We start from the raw sequence: 17184 nt of genomic DNA, 5'->3' as shown, positions 1-17184 counted from the left end.
CATAGGAATCTGGGTTCAAATCCTGACCCAACCCTAACAAACTGTGCAGTTTTGCACAAGTCAGCACCTTTTTTAAAGTCCTTTTCCTCATTTGTGAAATTGGGATAATAATTCCTACTTCTATAGTACTTCAAGGCTTCTGAAGGGCTTTAAAGTATTGCTACCCCATAAATGACACTGGAAGACATTGTGACTTGTCATACAGCCAGGCAAGGTCAGAGCTGGGATCTGAACCCTTGTCTCTCCTAACTGGAGACCCAGACCTCTCCCCACTACACCCTGCTGCCCCACCTGTCTTCAAGAATCAGATGATGTAATACCCATGACCTTTGTTTTTTTAAACTATTAAGGGCTATGTAAATGTAAGGCTAGGATCATAGGCTCTGGGCTTAGGAGGGTCTTTTAAGGTCATCTAGTCACTGCTGTTGTTTGTCCATCATTCCCAAAGAGGACTGTGACATCAGGTGATGTCATGACTTGCACTGAATTGGATTTAAGTGAGGGAAGGCTGTTCAAAGTCACCAGCCTCACTCTCTCCTCCAGAGCCATCTGGGTCCAATGGCAAGATAGATATCAGGATGACTCAAGATGGCCCTGGATGTTTTAAGGCAATTGGTGTTAAGTGACTTACCCAGAGTCACACAGCTAGTGTCTGAGGTGAGATTTGAACTCATATCCTCTCAACTCCAGGCTAGTGCTCTATCTAGTGAGTTGCCAGAGTGAGGCTGGTGATAGCCAATGAAGCAGCCTTACAGAAAAGGCAGCCCAGTGGAGAAAAAAGACCCTTGTCTGGAGGGTAAAGTAGAGGAGCTGGGTTCAAATCCTGGTCTAGTCCCTTGGCCTGGAAGTCACTAAACCTTTATGGGTCTTCAACAAGTCAATAAGCATCATTAATTGCCTACTATGTGTCAGGCACTGTGCTAAGTACTGGGGATACAAACACAGGCTCTCAAGGTGCTCATAGGAGATTGGACTAGATGATGCCAAAGGTCCTTACTCTGAGTCTATGATACAGATGAAGAAAGAGAGGCTCATTGTGCGGGAGCCACTTTTCACAGTATTATTATTACTAGAATTCAGTCATATCAGATATTGCTTAAAATGGATGATCTATCAGCCAAGGTTTGGAAAGTGGTTATACCTTTTTATAATGGGATTTGCATTAACAAAATTTCCCACGGAACTAATAAACACACCAGACCCTGGTATGAATAGAATGCTCTAGAGCCCACATCAGTCTTACCCAAAATCCAAGGAAGAGAGACCTTGGAGATGACCTGAATTTGGATTCAGAGGATCTGGAATGAAATTCCAGCCCACCCCCTGCCATTTACTACCTTAGGACTTTAGACAAGTCACAGCCTCAGTTTCCTCATCTGTAAAATTAAAAGTTTGAACTAAATCGTCTCAGGTTCCTTCCAGTGCTAAATCTATCATATTAAGATCTAGTTGGTTTTTGGTTTGGGTTTTTTTTTCCAGATGAGGAAAATGAATCCCATAGAGGTTACATGACTTACCCAAGATCACAGGTAATAAATGGCATATGTGGGAATTGAATTGTGGGTCTTCTTTTTTTTTTCTTTTTGCAGGGCAGTGAGGGTTAAGTGACTTGCCCAGGGTCACACAGTGAGTGTCAAGTGTCTAAGGCTGGATTTGAACTGAGTTCCTCCTGAATCCAGGACCAGTTCTTTATCCACTTCGACACCTAGCTGCCTCTAAATGTGGGTCCTCTTAATTGCAAATCCCACATTCTTTCCACCCAATCATGTTGCCTTTCTTATGTTAGAACCATTGTGCCTCCCAACTAATTTGTTACTGGGGGCCTAGACGTGCATCATCTATAGAAGCAGCTATGAAAAGTTGTGAGGGGAAAAAGGACCGGGCTTTATCAAAAGACCTAGGCTCAAGTGTCAGCTCTTTTATTTGCTGTGTGACGAGTGGAAAATCACTTCCCCTTTTTCTCACTGGGGCTAGACTCAATGATCTTTGAAGGGCCCTCCCAGATAGAACATTCCGTGACAGGCACTGGGGCAGAGTTTCTTCCATGTGTGAACACTTTCAGCCCTCATTTACTGAGATGGAAAAAAATAAATATTACTCATGTATCCAGTTTTCAGTAAATATTCAAAGCACCTTATATTACCACCCACCTCTGACACATATTACCTGTGTGATTTGGAGCAAATCACCTTGCCTGAGTTTCCTCATTTGTAAAATGAGGAAGCTGGACTACAAAGTAAATCTCTGAGGCTCCTTCCAGCTCAGGCTATGATCTAAATACCGAGTCTGATGCTCAGTAACTGTATGACCTTGGACAAGTCCCCTCACCTCCTTGGGCCTCAGTGTCTTAATCAGTAAAATGGAGAGGATGGACTAGATGCTAGTCGCCTAGGTCCCTTCTAGTTGTGGGTCAATGATGCTGTGATCTTAGGCAGACAGGAGGAGAGGCAAAGGAGAGCCCCAAAAACGATGTGTTATGAGAAAATACAAAAAGGAAGAGATAATTGGCATTTTTAGTTGAGTTTAGAGAAGCTTAGTGGTACAGTGAATAGAGAGGGCCAAGCCTAGAGTAAGGAAGATTCATCTTCCTGAGTTCAAATATGGTGCCAGACACTTACTAGCTGTGTGACCTTGGGCAAGTGGCTTCACTCTGTCTCAGTTTCCTCATCTGTAAAATGAGTTGGAGAAGGAAATGTCAAACCACTCCAGTCTCTTTGCCAAGAAAATCCCAAATGGGGTCATGAAGAGTCAGACACGACTGAACAACAACTGAACAACTTGAATTTACCAAGTATTTAACATACAGTATTTCATTTGAACCTCACAGTATGCCCTGTGAAGGAGGTTCCTTCAGGTGTTCTTGTCCCCATTTTACAGATAAGAAAACTGAGGCTAAAAGTGGTTAAATGGCTTGCCCACAGTCACATAGCTAATGTCAGAAGCAGCATTCAAACCTAACTCTTCCCAATTCTGGGTACAGCACCCTACCCTCTGCTTACTCTCTCTCTCTCAATTACTTTCCATCTATTCTGTATACAGTCTAGCTTGTATGTTCTTGGTTATTTAGATGTCTCTTCCCCCAGTAGAATACGAACTCCTTGGGGGTAGAGACCTTGTTTTTGTCTTTCTTTGTATCCCCAGCCCTTAGCACACCACTTGGCATGTAGTAAGTGCTTAATAAATGCTTGTTGACTGAATAACAGACTATCTCACTTTGGTATGGGTGGATCATGAAGGACTTCATGGAGGAGAAGAAAGCTGAGCTGGACTTTAAAGAAAAGAAAAATTCCAAGAGATGGAGATGAGAAGAGAATGCACTGTCAGAGAAAAGTTACCAGTCTTGTTTGTCTACAACATGGAGTATGCGAAGGGGAGAGAGGCATGATGGGTAGATCTGAGCATCACTGTGAAGGGTCTTAGATACTAAGAAATTAGCACCTTCTCTTATGGACAACAGTGAGCCACTGAAAGATTTTGAGCAGAGGAGTGACAGTGCAAAGGATGGAAAGGAGAAGGAGACAATAGATACCAGGAGATCCTTTAGGAGGATCCTGAACATGTCATGGGGTAGAAAGAGAAAGAACAGACAGTTGCCCAGCTGTGAGCCCTATCTGCCTTGAAGAGGAGGTAGGATAAAAGTGCTTGGTAAGGTGAAAACACTACATGAATATGAGATCACGGACCTGAGACTTGAGCCTGGGGCTTCTGCCTGTGTATCCATGGCTTGTCTCCCTGGTCTACACTACAAGTCACAAACTGGAAAAAAAAAAAAAGGGCGGGTGGGGGGGGTGGAGGAAGAAGCAGCATTAAGAACTTAAAAATCCCAGGTCTCCAAGCTCCTATTTAGAACAAGAAGAAAATGCAATTCTTAACATGATTGAAAAGGCTCTTTATAAATGAAAGTGTGGAATTAAAACTTGGCAGATAATCACCCCCAGTAGAAAGCCTCTTTTCCTGAAACACAATCTATAATAATAACAATAACAGTAGAGTAATTTAACGGCCCCCTAAAGGCTGGTAGAAAATAACTTCACTGAACAATTACAGCTGTTTTCAACTGTATACTGTTCTGCTTATACTGTTCCTCCCCAGAATCATTCTCCTGCCCCCTCTCCCCTCCTTCCCTCTTTCTGCCCTTCCCTCTCTCTCCCACTTCCTATCCTCTTTCTCCCTCTCTCCCTCTGCCTCATCTCCTCTTCTCTTCTCCCTCTCTTCTTCCTTTTCTCCTCTTTCTTCTCTCTCTCCCTCTCTCTCCCTCTCTCTGTCTCTCTCTTTCCCCCTCTTTCTTTCTCTCTCCCTTCCCTGCTCTTCATCTTCCCTTCTCTCCTCCTCTTCCTTTCCCCCACTCCCACCCTCCCTCTCTCTCTTTAGATATTACACACCTACAGATTGGCTAAGTGTGCTACCTCAAAAGGAACAGCTCTCCCAAACTTCCCCCTTCCCCCAAAACAGCTGAATTGCTGTTTCTACATAAAGTTGCCAAGTTCTAGGTCAAGAGCAAGAATTGACAAGAAAGTTCCCCTTGCTGATCTCTGAGAAATCTGAAGTTAAAGGCAGCCACTCCAGAGACTGGGTGCAGGTGACTGGATTTGGCATACCTGTTGAGGAGGGGGCCCCCTCCAATACCATCTTCCTTTTTCCAAAAAACTAGTTTGAAGATCATTTATCACTTTAAATGTGACATTGCTGTTGAGATGCATTAGCCATGTCAATGAATTCTCACAATGAAGGCCATGACTAATATGGAAATATGGTTTATATGATTCCACATGTATAACCTGTATCAAATTGTTTACTATCTTAGGGAGGAGGAAGGGAGAAAAATTTGGAATTCAAAATCTGATTTTTAAAAAATGAATGTTAAAAATTATCTTTACATGTACTTGAAAAAAATTAAATACCACTTTAAAAATGAAGGTCATGATCCTCTGCCACTTGATTTCTGCATGACCTTGACAAAGTCACTTCATCTTTCTTTGCCTACATTTTCTCCTCTGTAAAATGAGGGAGGTTCAACCTAATGGAAAAGTTGATTTAAAAAAAAAAAAGGAAAATGTTCAATGCTGGGAGGGCTATGGGAAAACAGGCATGTGAATACACTGTTGGTGGAGCTGTCCATTGGTCCAACCATTCTAGAGAACAATTTGGAACTATGTTCCCGAAGCCATTAAATTGTATATACCCCTATACCCAACAGTGCTGCAACTAGGTCTACACTCCCAGAGAGATTAAAAAAGTGAGATCTGAACCTAGATCTTCAAGACTCCAGATCTATGACTACATCAAAATGTCTTAAGGAGCTACTCTGACTTCACCTTTAATGGAGAAAATAATGTCAACCCTGTAATGACTGCACTCATTAGTACATATATTAGGAGACAAATTCATTCCCTCCTCCCACTCAAAAAAAAAAGTTCATTGCAACAAATATTTATTTAAAATCTACTATGTTCCAGGCACAATAGTAGGCAATATGCCTTATACTTCCCTAGAAGCCTGAGCTCCATTTTCTGCAGCTGCCCTTCCTCACTCCCCTCGATGACCAGTGCTCCCCATCCCCAACTTCCTTGTATTTAATTCCATTTAATGTTTGTAATTTTTCCTCATTCTACTTATGTTCTATATGCAAATATATGTTCTTGAGTCCTCCATCAGAACAGAACTTCCTTGGGAGCAGGGAATGTTTCAGTTTTGGCTTTGTATTCCCAGCACCTAGTCCAGTGCCTGGTACACAGTGGGGGTTTAATAAATGCTTATTGATTGCAAAGACGTATATGAATACTCTGGGAGAAACACAAACAATTAAAGAAGAATATCAAGAAAAAACAAACATAGTCCCCAAAAACAGACATGAAAAAACACTTCCCCCTTTACTCCTTTGCCAAAGGGAGGGTCCACAGGTGTGGAATATTATGTATGTGGTCAGATTTTCTTAATGTGTTAATTGATTTTATGAATTTTTTTTCCTTTTAAAGGAAATTCTTTATTATAAAGGATGGCTCTCTGGGGAAGGGAAGGACACATAAGGAAATCCAGGCTGCATAAAACCAAAAGATAGCCATAAAAATACTCTAATACAAGAAAATGAAAGATAAGTCCAAAGAAGAGGGGCCAGCCAACTGCTCTGAGACTATAAGGAGAGACATCTGATCACTTTCAGGAGGGGAGGGAATCTAGGAAAGCTTCCAGAAGGAGGTGTCAACTAAGCCAGGTGTTGAAGAAAGGGAGGAATTTCTAGTGATGGTGGGAGTTGTGGAAGGTTTAGTAGGAAGAGGAAAAAGCCCAATCTTACACTAAATACCTGGGACACTACAGTCAGTCTATGGCTTGGTTAGTCCTGGGCTTCTATCTCTGGCTCCATTTGCCTATAGATGTTTAAACAGAGAGAGTAGAAAGGACAAAATCCTTTTTACTATTTTTTCTCATTTCTAGGAAAAGATGAATAAGTCACACACTGAGTATTTTATCCAGCAGAAGAACGAAGAGGCTTTTCAATTCTCAACATAATGGTCTTTACTCGGCTCTGATGTGAATGTGTTTCAGGCCTTCTAACATGAATAGACACCTACCAGCTGGGGAGTTCCCAGGAACCAACGATGTTCTGAGATAGGGGGCCGAAACCATGATGCCCAGCTCATCCAACTGATTTAGCTCAGTCAGATGGGAATACAATATGGTTAGACTTCTCTTCTTTCACATTCAAACTGCCTTTCCTTGTGGGCTCCATTTTGGCTAAGATGCCCCACCATCATCCAATCAGCAACTGTGTTCTAGCATGTGGACAGAAACTGGTAACGGGATCACAAGTACCCAATAGGACCCAGAAGCTGCCTAGTGAGATGGATCTCACACATGACCCTCTATTTGCCATTTCTATGCCCTTGCACTGGCTATCTCCACCACCCCCATGCCTTCAAAGCTCTCCAACCTCACTTCTGCCTCAGAGTCCCCCTCTTCCTTCCTTCCCCTGCACCTTGGGGTGCAGCCCAAGCACCACATGAAGCCTTGCCTAATGCCCCAAATACCCATGTCCTCTTTCCCCAACTATCTAGTATTTAGCTATTTTGTATTTAGCTATTATTTAAATGTATCTATTATCACTTATATGTTTTTTATCTCTTCTACCCTCAAAAGTAGGAATTGTTCCATTCTTTGTATATATAGTCCCAAGACCTAGCCTAGTGCCTGGCACAAAGTAGGCACTTAATGAAACATTTTGGGAACTAGGAAATGCTTTATGCATAAGGTGGTCCTTAAAGGAAGAGAGTGTAATGTGGAGTTAAGAAGGAAATACATGCCAGCTATGGGGATGACCAGTACAAAAGCACAGAGATGAAAGGGACAAAACGAGGACCCAGCTTGGCTGGATCACAGATTTGGGGATCCGTTGAGGCTGGAAATATAGTTTGGGGACAGGCTCCATGAGGCTTCAAAAGTTAAAGAGAGAAATTTCTATTTTATCCTACAGACAATAGGGAACCACTGAAGTTGATGGAGTGAGGGGGTAACATGGTTAGATCTAGATTTAAGGAAAGTGACTTTGGCAGCATTGTATAGGGTGGACTTTAGTAGTGAGAGCCTTGAGACCAAGGAGACCAATTAGGGGACTGTTGTAATAATCTAGATGAGAGGAGATGAGGACCTGAACTAAGTAGGTAGCTGTGTGAATAGACAAAGGATTAGACAAAAGAGATGCAAACTTCAAGGTTTAGGTTTGAATCTCTGGGATGATGACGAAGGAACCTGGGACCTCAGAAGAGTGGTGGTGCCTTTGACAGAATGTGGGGGGTCTAAAAGAAGAGGGTTATAAATCAATCAATCAATCAATAAGAAGAGGGTTGGGGGCTCATCTGTCCTCTAAAGACTTACAGTGAAGGGCAACCCGCTACCTTCCTAGACAGCTGCTTTGACGTTCAGATACTTCTAATGTTGAAGAAATCTTTACTTACACAAATCTGAAATCTTCCTCTTAACAACTCTCCTCATTCTCCTAGCTTTCCATTTTCAAGGGCCAAATAAAAACAAATCAAACCTTTCTTCTACCTTCCATACTTGATGGCACCTATGATACCCTTTCTAAGACTTCTCTTGGGGAAACTAAATATTTCCACTTCACTCAGTCCTCATACTGCACCACCATCTTGGTTACTACCTTCTGGATAACTTGCTAATGACCTTCTTAAAATGAGGTGCTCAGGGAGCAGCTAGGTGTCCAAATGGATAGAGCACTGGCCCTGGATTCAGGAGGAACTCAGTTCAAATCCAGCCTCAGACACTTGACACTTCTTAGCTGTGTGACCCTGGGAAAGTCATTTAATCCTCATTGCCCAACAAAAAAAAAATGAGGTGCTCAAACTTGAACATAATTTTCAAGACGGGTGGGCACAAGGCAGAGTACAGCAAGACTGTCACCTCCCTCATGATAAACACGATGTCTCTCTTAATGCTTCTATCTTTGGCTTCCATCTCACACTGTTGCCTCCTCATTTTGACCTTGTAGTCCACTGAAATAACCACATACACCCCCATCATCTTTTTCATAGGAACCACTGTCTAGCCACTATTGCGTGGAATTAATTACTTGAACCCAAGGGTAGAACTTTATATTTATTTGTATCAAATTGCACCCAATAAATCTAGCTTATGCTTCTATTCAGTCACGATCCTGCCCAGGCCATGCCCCAATTCTGGAGAGCATACCTCTGCTCCTCTGTCTCTTAGGATATTCCTTCAAAGGATAGCTAAGGTACCACTTCCTAAGTGAGGCTTTTCCTGATCTCCACCCTCCCCATCAGTTACTTTGTACTTTCTCTCTCTTAAAACTGTTGTGTATAATTTATATCTACTGATCTGAGCATATACTGTATCCCCAAGTAGAATGTAAGTTCTTTGAGGACAGGAACTATTTCATTTTTGCCTCTGAATCCCCAGTATCCAGCACATTGCCTAGCACATAGTAGGTCCTCATTAAATGTTTATTGATTTAAGTTTGGGATCATAATTACAATATTGCTTTTACTGTGTACGCTGTCCTGGTTCTGCTCACTTCACTTTGTATCAGTTCATATAGGTCTTACAATGTTTTTCTGAAACTATTCCCCTTATCATTTCTTATAGCACAGTAGTATTCTGACATAATCATATGTCAGATCATAATAAGCCATTCCCCCATTGATAAGCACCTCCTCAATTTCCAATTCTTTGCCACCACAAAAAGAGGCTCTATAAATATTCTTGTAGATATTGATCCTTTTTCATTTTTTAAAAATTTCTTAGATATACAGGCCTAGTAGTACTATTGCTGGGCCAAAGAATATGCACAGTTTTATAACCCTTGGGCATAGTTCCAAAATGTTCCCCATCATGGTTGGACCAGGTCACAACTCCACCAACAGTTCATTAGTGTACCTATTTTCCTTCATCTTTTCTAGCACTTGTCATTTCTTATAGGTATAAAGCGGTTCCTCAGAATTGTTTTAATTTGTATTTCTCTAACCATTAGGGACTTAAGAGGATTTTTTCATGTGACTATATATGTCTTTGATTTCTTCTTCTGCCTCTTTATATCCCATGATCATTTATCAGTTGGGAAATGGTCTTATTTTTAAAAATTTGACCCAGTTTCCTATATATTTGAGAGATGAGGTCTTTATCAGAGAAACTTACTATAACACTTTTTATATTACTTCATTGTCTATGGTACCTTTTATCAAAATGTAGTTCCCATGATTATCCCTTTTAATTAGGTCTATTTTTGCTTTTGCTTTGTCTGAGATCTTTATTGCTACTCATGCTTTCCTTACTTCAGCTGAAGCACCTTCTTCTAATTCTGTGTGTGTGTCTGTTTTGAGTGTGGCCCTTTTAAAAGAATATATTGTTGGATTCTAATTTCTGATCCATTCTGCTGTTTCCAGTTTATGGGTGAACTCATCCCATTTATATTCACAGTTATGCTTACTAACTGTGTATTTCCCTCCATCCTATTTTCTTTTGTTTATTGTTCTCTCTCTCTCTTTTTATCTTGTCCTTCCTCAAAAGCCTGCTTTGCTTCTGACCACTGCTTCCCTTAATCCACTCATCCTTTTATCATTTTCTCTTATTCCCTTCCCCTCCTATTTCCCTGTTGGTTAACATAGATTTCTATACCCATCTGAGTATGTGTATGTATGCATAAATAGAGATAGATAGATAGATAGATAGATAGATAGATAGATAGATAGATAGATAGATAGATAGATAGATAGATAGGTAGGTAGGTAGGTAGGTAGATGGACAGATGGATAGATTCTTCCCTCTTTTAACCAATTCCAAGAGAGTGAGGTTTAAGTATTGCCCACTCATCCCCATTTCTCCCTCTCCTGTAAAAGCTCTTCACTATGCACCTCTTTTATGTGAGAAATTTACTCCCATTCTACCTCTCCCTTCCCCCTTCTCCCAATTCTTTCTTGTCCCTTGAGATTATCCCAACATAATTGACTCATACCCACGGTCTGACTCCTTCTAATTGTCCTAATAATGAGAAAGATCTTAGGAATTAGATGTATCATATTCCCATTTGGGAATGTAAATAGTTTAACCTTATTAAGCCCCTTATGATTTCATTTTCATGTTTATCTTTTTTTGCTTGAAACTCAAATTTTCTATTCAGCTCTGCTCTTTTCATCAGAAATACTTGAACATACTCTATTTCATTAAATATCCATTTTTCCCTTGAAGGATTATATTCGGTTTTGCTGGGTACATTATTCTTGGGAGCTTTGGGATCTAGCTATGATATTCTTAGGAGTTTTCATTTGGGGATCTCTTTCAGGAGATGATTGGTAGATTCTTTCAATTTCCATTTTACCCTCTGGATCTAAGATATCAAAGCAATTTTTCTTTACAATTTTTTGAAATATGGTATCTAGACTTTTTATAGTGGTTTTTAGGGAGTCCAATGATTCTCAAAATATCTCTCCTTGATTGATTTTCTAACTGCTCTTTTGCTAATGAGATATTTCATATTTCCTTCTATTTTTTCCCTCTTTTGACTTTGTTTTATTTTCTTGAGATATCTTGGAGTGATTAGCTTCCACTTGCCCACTTCTGATTTTTAAGGAATTATTTTCTTTAGTGAGTTTTTGCCTCTCTTTTACCAGTAAGGCAATTCTGTTTTCTTCAGTATTTTTGGTGCCTCTTTTATCAAGCCATTAACTCTCTTTTCATAGTTTTCTTGTATCACTCATTTCTATTCCCATTTTTCCTCTACCACTCATCTCTTTCTTTAACTCTTCCAGGAATTCTTGTGGGGTTTGTGTCATATTGGCATTTTTTTCCTTGAGGCTTTGCTTGTAGCTGTTTTCACATAGTTGTCTGCTTCTAAGTTTGTGTCTTGGTCTTCCCTGCCACCATTTTAATGGCTAAGTTCTTCTTGTCGTTGTTTGCTCATTTTTCACAGCCTACTTCTTTTTTAGCATTTTCCATACAAAACATGCATTTTACAGTACCTGTAAACACATCAATATGTTTACACTGATTTGTAAACTCAGTACTTTTTGGAATGTTGGAATACTCATCAAACCCAATGTAAAAATGCAACAACAGCAAAAGAGAGGAATATATTAGATTACAACATTTTATAGTTAAAAGTATAGGAGCAGCTTTTCAAAGATGATTTTATTAAATCAAGTACCAAGACCTGTGTTCACTGCTGGGATCACAAGTGGAAAGAACAATAATCCCTGACCTCAAAGAGTTTATATTCTAAATGCAGCCAGGAGAAGGAAGAGATATGCATGGTATGTTTGCCCATCTTAGATGGAGGTCCTGAGAGGAGTTGTCCAATCAGAGGGAGAGAGTGCTCAGGGCTCGGGGCAGAAGGTACTTCCAAGTTTTGAATTCCAGGGCCCTTCAATCAGACATGATAGCAACGTAGATGATTTTTTTCCAAATGAGTGAACTTCTCAGTGCCCAACTATTACTGAGCAAGAATTTGCCACTTCCTCCTCTCTGCCAAGAGAGGAAAGAGCCTCAGAACCAAGAAGAGTGGGTCAAAAATAAAGAACGGCAGCAAATAGGACCAGAAGGTTTTGCTAAGAGTCCTTTGGAGAATATTTCTTAGCTTTTATTTAGTCAAGGACCATGCCCCCAGAAAGCCCCGTTCCACAGAGATGACTAGAAAAAAACTAGAGTGCTATATAGCATATTTATGAATAACTTCAATAAAAGCATGGATGTCATGCTTGTGGAATTTTGCTAACACAGAGAATGACAGAGATCTCAGCAGGCCAGAAGATTTAACCAAAGTTAGTAAGATCAAACTTAATAGGGACAAGTGTGAAGTCTTACTCTTTGGCTCAAACAATTAACTTTACACATAGAAAATGGAGAAGGCTCTTCTGTCTGAAACACCCAGGGATTTAGCAATATAAGTCAAGGGCGTGATTCAATAATCACAAAGACAAGAGCCATCTTGGATGACATTCCAAGGCTTAGCTTCCAAGAATGAGGAAATGACACGCCTTCAACTAAGAAGCCAACATGAGCTCTGGGTCCAGTGGCAAGATATATATCAGGACAATCAGAGATGGCCTCAGATGTTTTTAAGGCAATGGGGTTAAGTGACTTGCCCAGGGTCACACAGCTAATAATGATATGAGGTGAGATTTGCACTCAGGTCCTCCCACCTTCAGGCCCAGTGCTCTATCCACATACCACCTAGCTGCCCAACAATGGGATGTTTCTGAATGGTTTAAGAGACAAATTGTGAAATTTGAGACAGAATTGAGAAAGCTGAATTTATGGCTGGCAGACTAGAAAAATTTGAACAACTGAGGTGAACCTCACCAAAGAAACAAAAGAGAGAATAACTGAGAATGAAAATACACAGAAATTAAGAGCAATCCAAAAGAAGAAAAGCAAAAAATCAATAATATTTTTAAATTTAATGTTTTAAATGACCTTCACATAAGCAAAACATATTAATCTCAAATATGGATGCATTGAGACAATTTAAGGAAATACAGACCTTAGCCTGAACATTATAAAGCAAGAAGTAATACAAGAAAATTGCTTAAAATTTCTGAACACAGAAAACAAAGTGCCAGTTCTTTTTTGTTTGTGAGGCAACCAAGGGTTAAGTGGCTTGCCCAGGGTCAAACAGCTAGTATCAAGTGTCTGAGGCCAAATTCGAATTCAGGTCCTCCAGACTCCATGGCTGGCACTCTAACCCCTGAGCCTCCTAGCAGTCCCAACAAATTGCCAATTGAAAGAATCCATCGAACAGCTCTAGAAGGAAAAAAATTAAACAAAACCCTATGAAGCAAGCTCTAAGCCACACAGAGGTAAAATTGAACAAATTCTGATAACAACAAATTCTACAAGTGATAAGGAAAAAGAACTTCAAACATAAAGGCAAGGGAATTCGAATAACACGAGAATATTCTGCGCCCACCAGAAACTGCAAGAGGAAATGGAACAATGTGTTCCAAAAAGCAAAGGAGCTCAACACACAACCCAAGGTAAAATACCCAACCAACCTAAGGCTAACCATTCATGAAAAGGAGCATTCAGGGAAAAACAAAAGCAGAAATTCTACAAAGAAAAACAGCCCTGAACAAATTATTAGCTTTGCAAATATCCCAGACAACAGAAAGATAAGAAAGATAAACAAATATAGTTACCAAGAAAGCCATAGTCAGCAGAAAAAAATTACCTCTGGGGAAAAATTTAACTAAAAATAGAAATATGCCTATATGGTTAACAAAACCATAAAAACAAAAAGGAAATAATAACAAAGACAATTAAAGAGATTTCTTTCTAAAAGTACACAGAGACTTGGGAGGAAGTCTTATGGAAAGACAGATAATAGAAGAACAGACTTAAAACAACTTGGATGAAACCTCACAACACCCCACCTACAGATGAATAAATGTTATTTGTAGGATTAAACCTCAGAATGGGAGGAAGACACTATTAGAAATCATGCTATGAACCTAACAATGAAGGGAAAATAACCCTTGCTTATTTATTGTTCACTCAATGAACCTCTGAGGCTGAAATGCAACAGAGTATGGACTAATTCTCTGCCACTCGTGCTAATTTGGACCTGATATTTAGCACCAAGAAAACAGAGGTACTCTACCAAGTAACACCACAACATTCATACATGGAAATATCAGTTATAGAAAATGGAGAGATTTTGAATACTGTGGCTAAGTTCACTTACCTGGGCACTATACTTTCCACAGATGTACACATGGACTATGAGGCTAATGCACACATGACCAGAACTAGATCAGGAAAGTATGGAAGAAAAGGGTATTAGACTGCCTCTCAAACTGAAGGTCTACAGAGCCTTTGTGCTGATCTCATTGTTGTATGCCTGTGAACCTGGACAGCGCCCCAGTGCCATGCCAGGAAATTGGATTGCTTCCATTTGAGTTGTCTTAGAAAGATTCTGAAGATCACCTGGCAGTATAAGATACCAGATCCTTCCTCCAGCTGAACTACCAAGTATTCAAACTCTACTGCAGAGAAAGCAACTACTGTGACCCCTTTGCTCAAATGCCAAAAGTGCATTTGCCTAAAAGACTATTTTACAAAGAACTTACACAAGACAAACACTAACATGGTGGTCAGGAGAAGCAACACAAGGAAACCCACACAGACTCTGAAAAACTTTGGTATGAGTTGTGAGACATGGGAGACACTGACACAGGGTCATCCACCATGGTGTGAGTGCATCTATGAGCAAAGCAGAATTGCAATAGCTCAAAAGAAGCATGAGATGCACAAATTTAGAAACATCTCCTTCCCAAATGTTCATATGAACTCTTTGTGCCTGACCAGTGGTAGAGCCTTCCAAACTCATATTGGTCTTATCAGTCACAGTTGGACACATTGACCCTGACAATGTAATGCCATTTGGGTCCTCTTCCATTATAGGGGACAACAATAAACCCTTTTTGCCTCTTAGGAAGAAAAGATCCTGTAAGAGAAAGGGTGAAGAGGCAGAAGAAGAGATCAAAATTGAGGGAATAAAGGAGGGAATCTCATTTCAAAGGTAGGGGTGGGGTCCAATTGAAGAACAATCCTATGGGGAAGAGAGATATTCTATAATGGGATGTGGGGACCTTATAATGGGTATAATCTACAGAGATTTGGTGCTTAGAAAAACAAGTCTTCCTGCTTCAGGAGAAGGATAATCAGAGTTTCTGAGGCAACTGGCACCCAGAAGAGTGGGAAGGGGGGGGCAGCTAGATGGCACAGTAGATAAAGCACCGGCCCTGGATTCAGGAGGACCTGAGTTCAAATCCAGCCTCAGATACTTGACACTTACTAGCTGTGTGACCCTGGGCAAGTCACTTAACCCTCATTGCCCTGCACAAAAAAAAAAAAAGAAGAGTGGGAAGGTATGGGCCCAGAGAGGAAACCATGGCAAATGGGGAAAATTATCACAGAAAGGGCAAAGGATAGCAAAGAATTGCACAATCAGGGTCATTTCTACATTATCCATGATCTCATAGAAGTGGTTTTCTGTTACTTATGGGATGGCAACTGATGAAAGACATTTCCCTTTTTAGCCCATAATATGGGAAACAAAAAAATCAGCCCAGAGAACAAGGATTGTGGTTTTTTTTTACCATGTGGCCAGACAGGGAGGAGCCCAGGTGATGATCAGAACATTTCAGGCAAATGGAAGAAATGAGTTATTATTGAAAGGTCCTAGGGGAATTGGAAAGAACCAAAGCAGATGCTTTTTCCAACAGGAGAGCATCATGTGACAAGGATGACATGGACCACAGTGACATTCTTCAAATGCAATAAACTCAGCAAAGAAAGAAATCCCAAATCTCAAGAGTTAGAAGAGCTCTCAGAGGTCACTTATTCCAACCTATACCTGAATAATCATAAAGCCCCAGTGGATGACAGCCTATAAGACTTCCTGGGTGCACTCCCTACAGTATTCTTAGCATGAGGCTTTGCAGTTGGAAGTACTCGATAAATCTTGGATGAATAGGATTAAAGCTTCACTTGTACCCTCCCCAGTCCTTCAATGACTTCCGCAGCTTTGGGCAGTTACAGAGCACCATGCCTGGTACTGAGCAGCTTCTGTTTCCTAATTGGGTCTTGTCGTAAATTGCTTCCACATCCACGGAACTGATTCAGATGTTTTCTTGTTGCTATTATTTGTTGCTGTTGTCCTGACCCGAGACTTTGTCACAGGGAATTCCCTGGCATGGAAAGTTCTTCCACCTACGTAATTCATCAGTAACTTACATAGTCTTAAAGCATTGCCGGGGCACTGAGAGAGACTTGCTTAAGGTCACACAGACAACACAGAAGATAAAAAAGTCATCCAGCCCCAAGTTCAGTTCTTTATCCACTAGGCCAAGCTTGGAATAGAGAGACAAATAAAACAATCCCTGCCCTCAAGTAATATCTACGTCTAAAATGTACACACTTAAATCAATAGGAAAGATATACAAAGAAATTTCAGGGAATGAGGTGAGGAGGGGACATGTTGTATGTTAAGGCACATAAACAAGAGATATCCCGTCATATGTGGGCAACAAGAAATGGACCAGTGTCTAGCCCTGAATCCTAGACAACACCAATCAACAGGCATATGTTAAGAACTTACCAGGTGCCAGTCACTGTGTTAAGGAATGGAGAGTTTTAAAAAGCAAAAACAGTTCCTAACTTCAAAGAGCTCACATTCTAATAAGGAAAACCATAAATGTGTGCAAGGTAGTGCTTTCTTGACCATCCCACCTCACTTCAAAGTAGTTACTTTTGTTGGGTAAAAATTCTCCTTGATTCAATCAGAAACACATAGAAACAGAGCCAGTCTACCTCCATATATCAAAGTCATTGTGTGAGATCCTTGGTCATACCCTAAAGAATATGTAGAAAAGGAAAAACCATCCATGGATCACATAGAGATTCTGAGGGTCTAAAAGTGGAGAAGCAAGAGCGGAGTCATACAGAGCTGAGCCAAGAACTAGAAGCCAGGAGAAAGAGAAGAAAGTTCAAAAGACTGAACTATGGAAGAGAAGGGAGATAAAAGGAGGTAGACATCCAAGATATGCAGGCAGCTTGGAGCAGAAAACCTGGGATGATGCCACCAGTGTATGTAGCAATTCAGGGAAGTCTCAAGAAAAGATCAGCTCTTTTCCCCAACTTCCCTTCCCAGTGCTGATC

This window comes from Dromiciops gliroides, chromosome 1 (genome assembly GCF_019393635.1).
Source record: "Dromiciops gliroides isolate mDroGli1 chromosome 1, mDroGli1.pri, whole genome shotgun sequence".
NCBI classification, from domain to species: Eukaryota; Metazoa; Chordata; class Mammalia; order Microbiotheria; family Microbiotheriidae; genus Dromiciops; species Dromiciops gliroides.
This window is presented reverse-complemented; position numbering follows the sequence as displayed.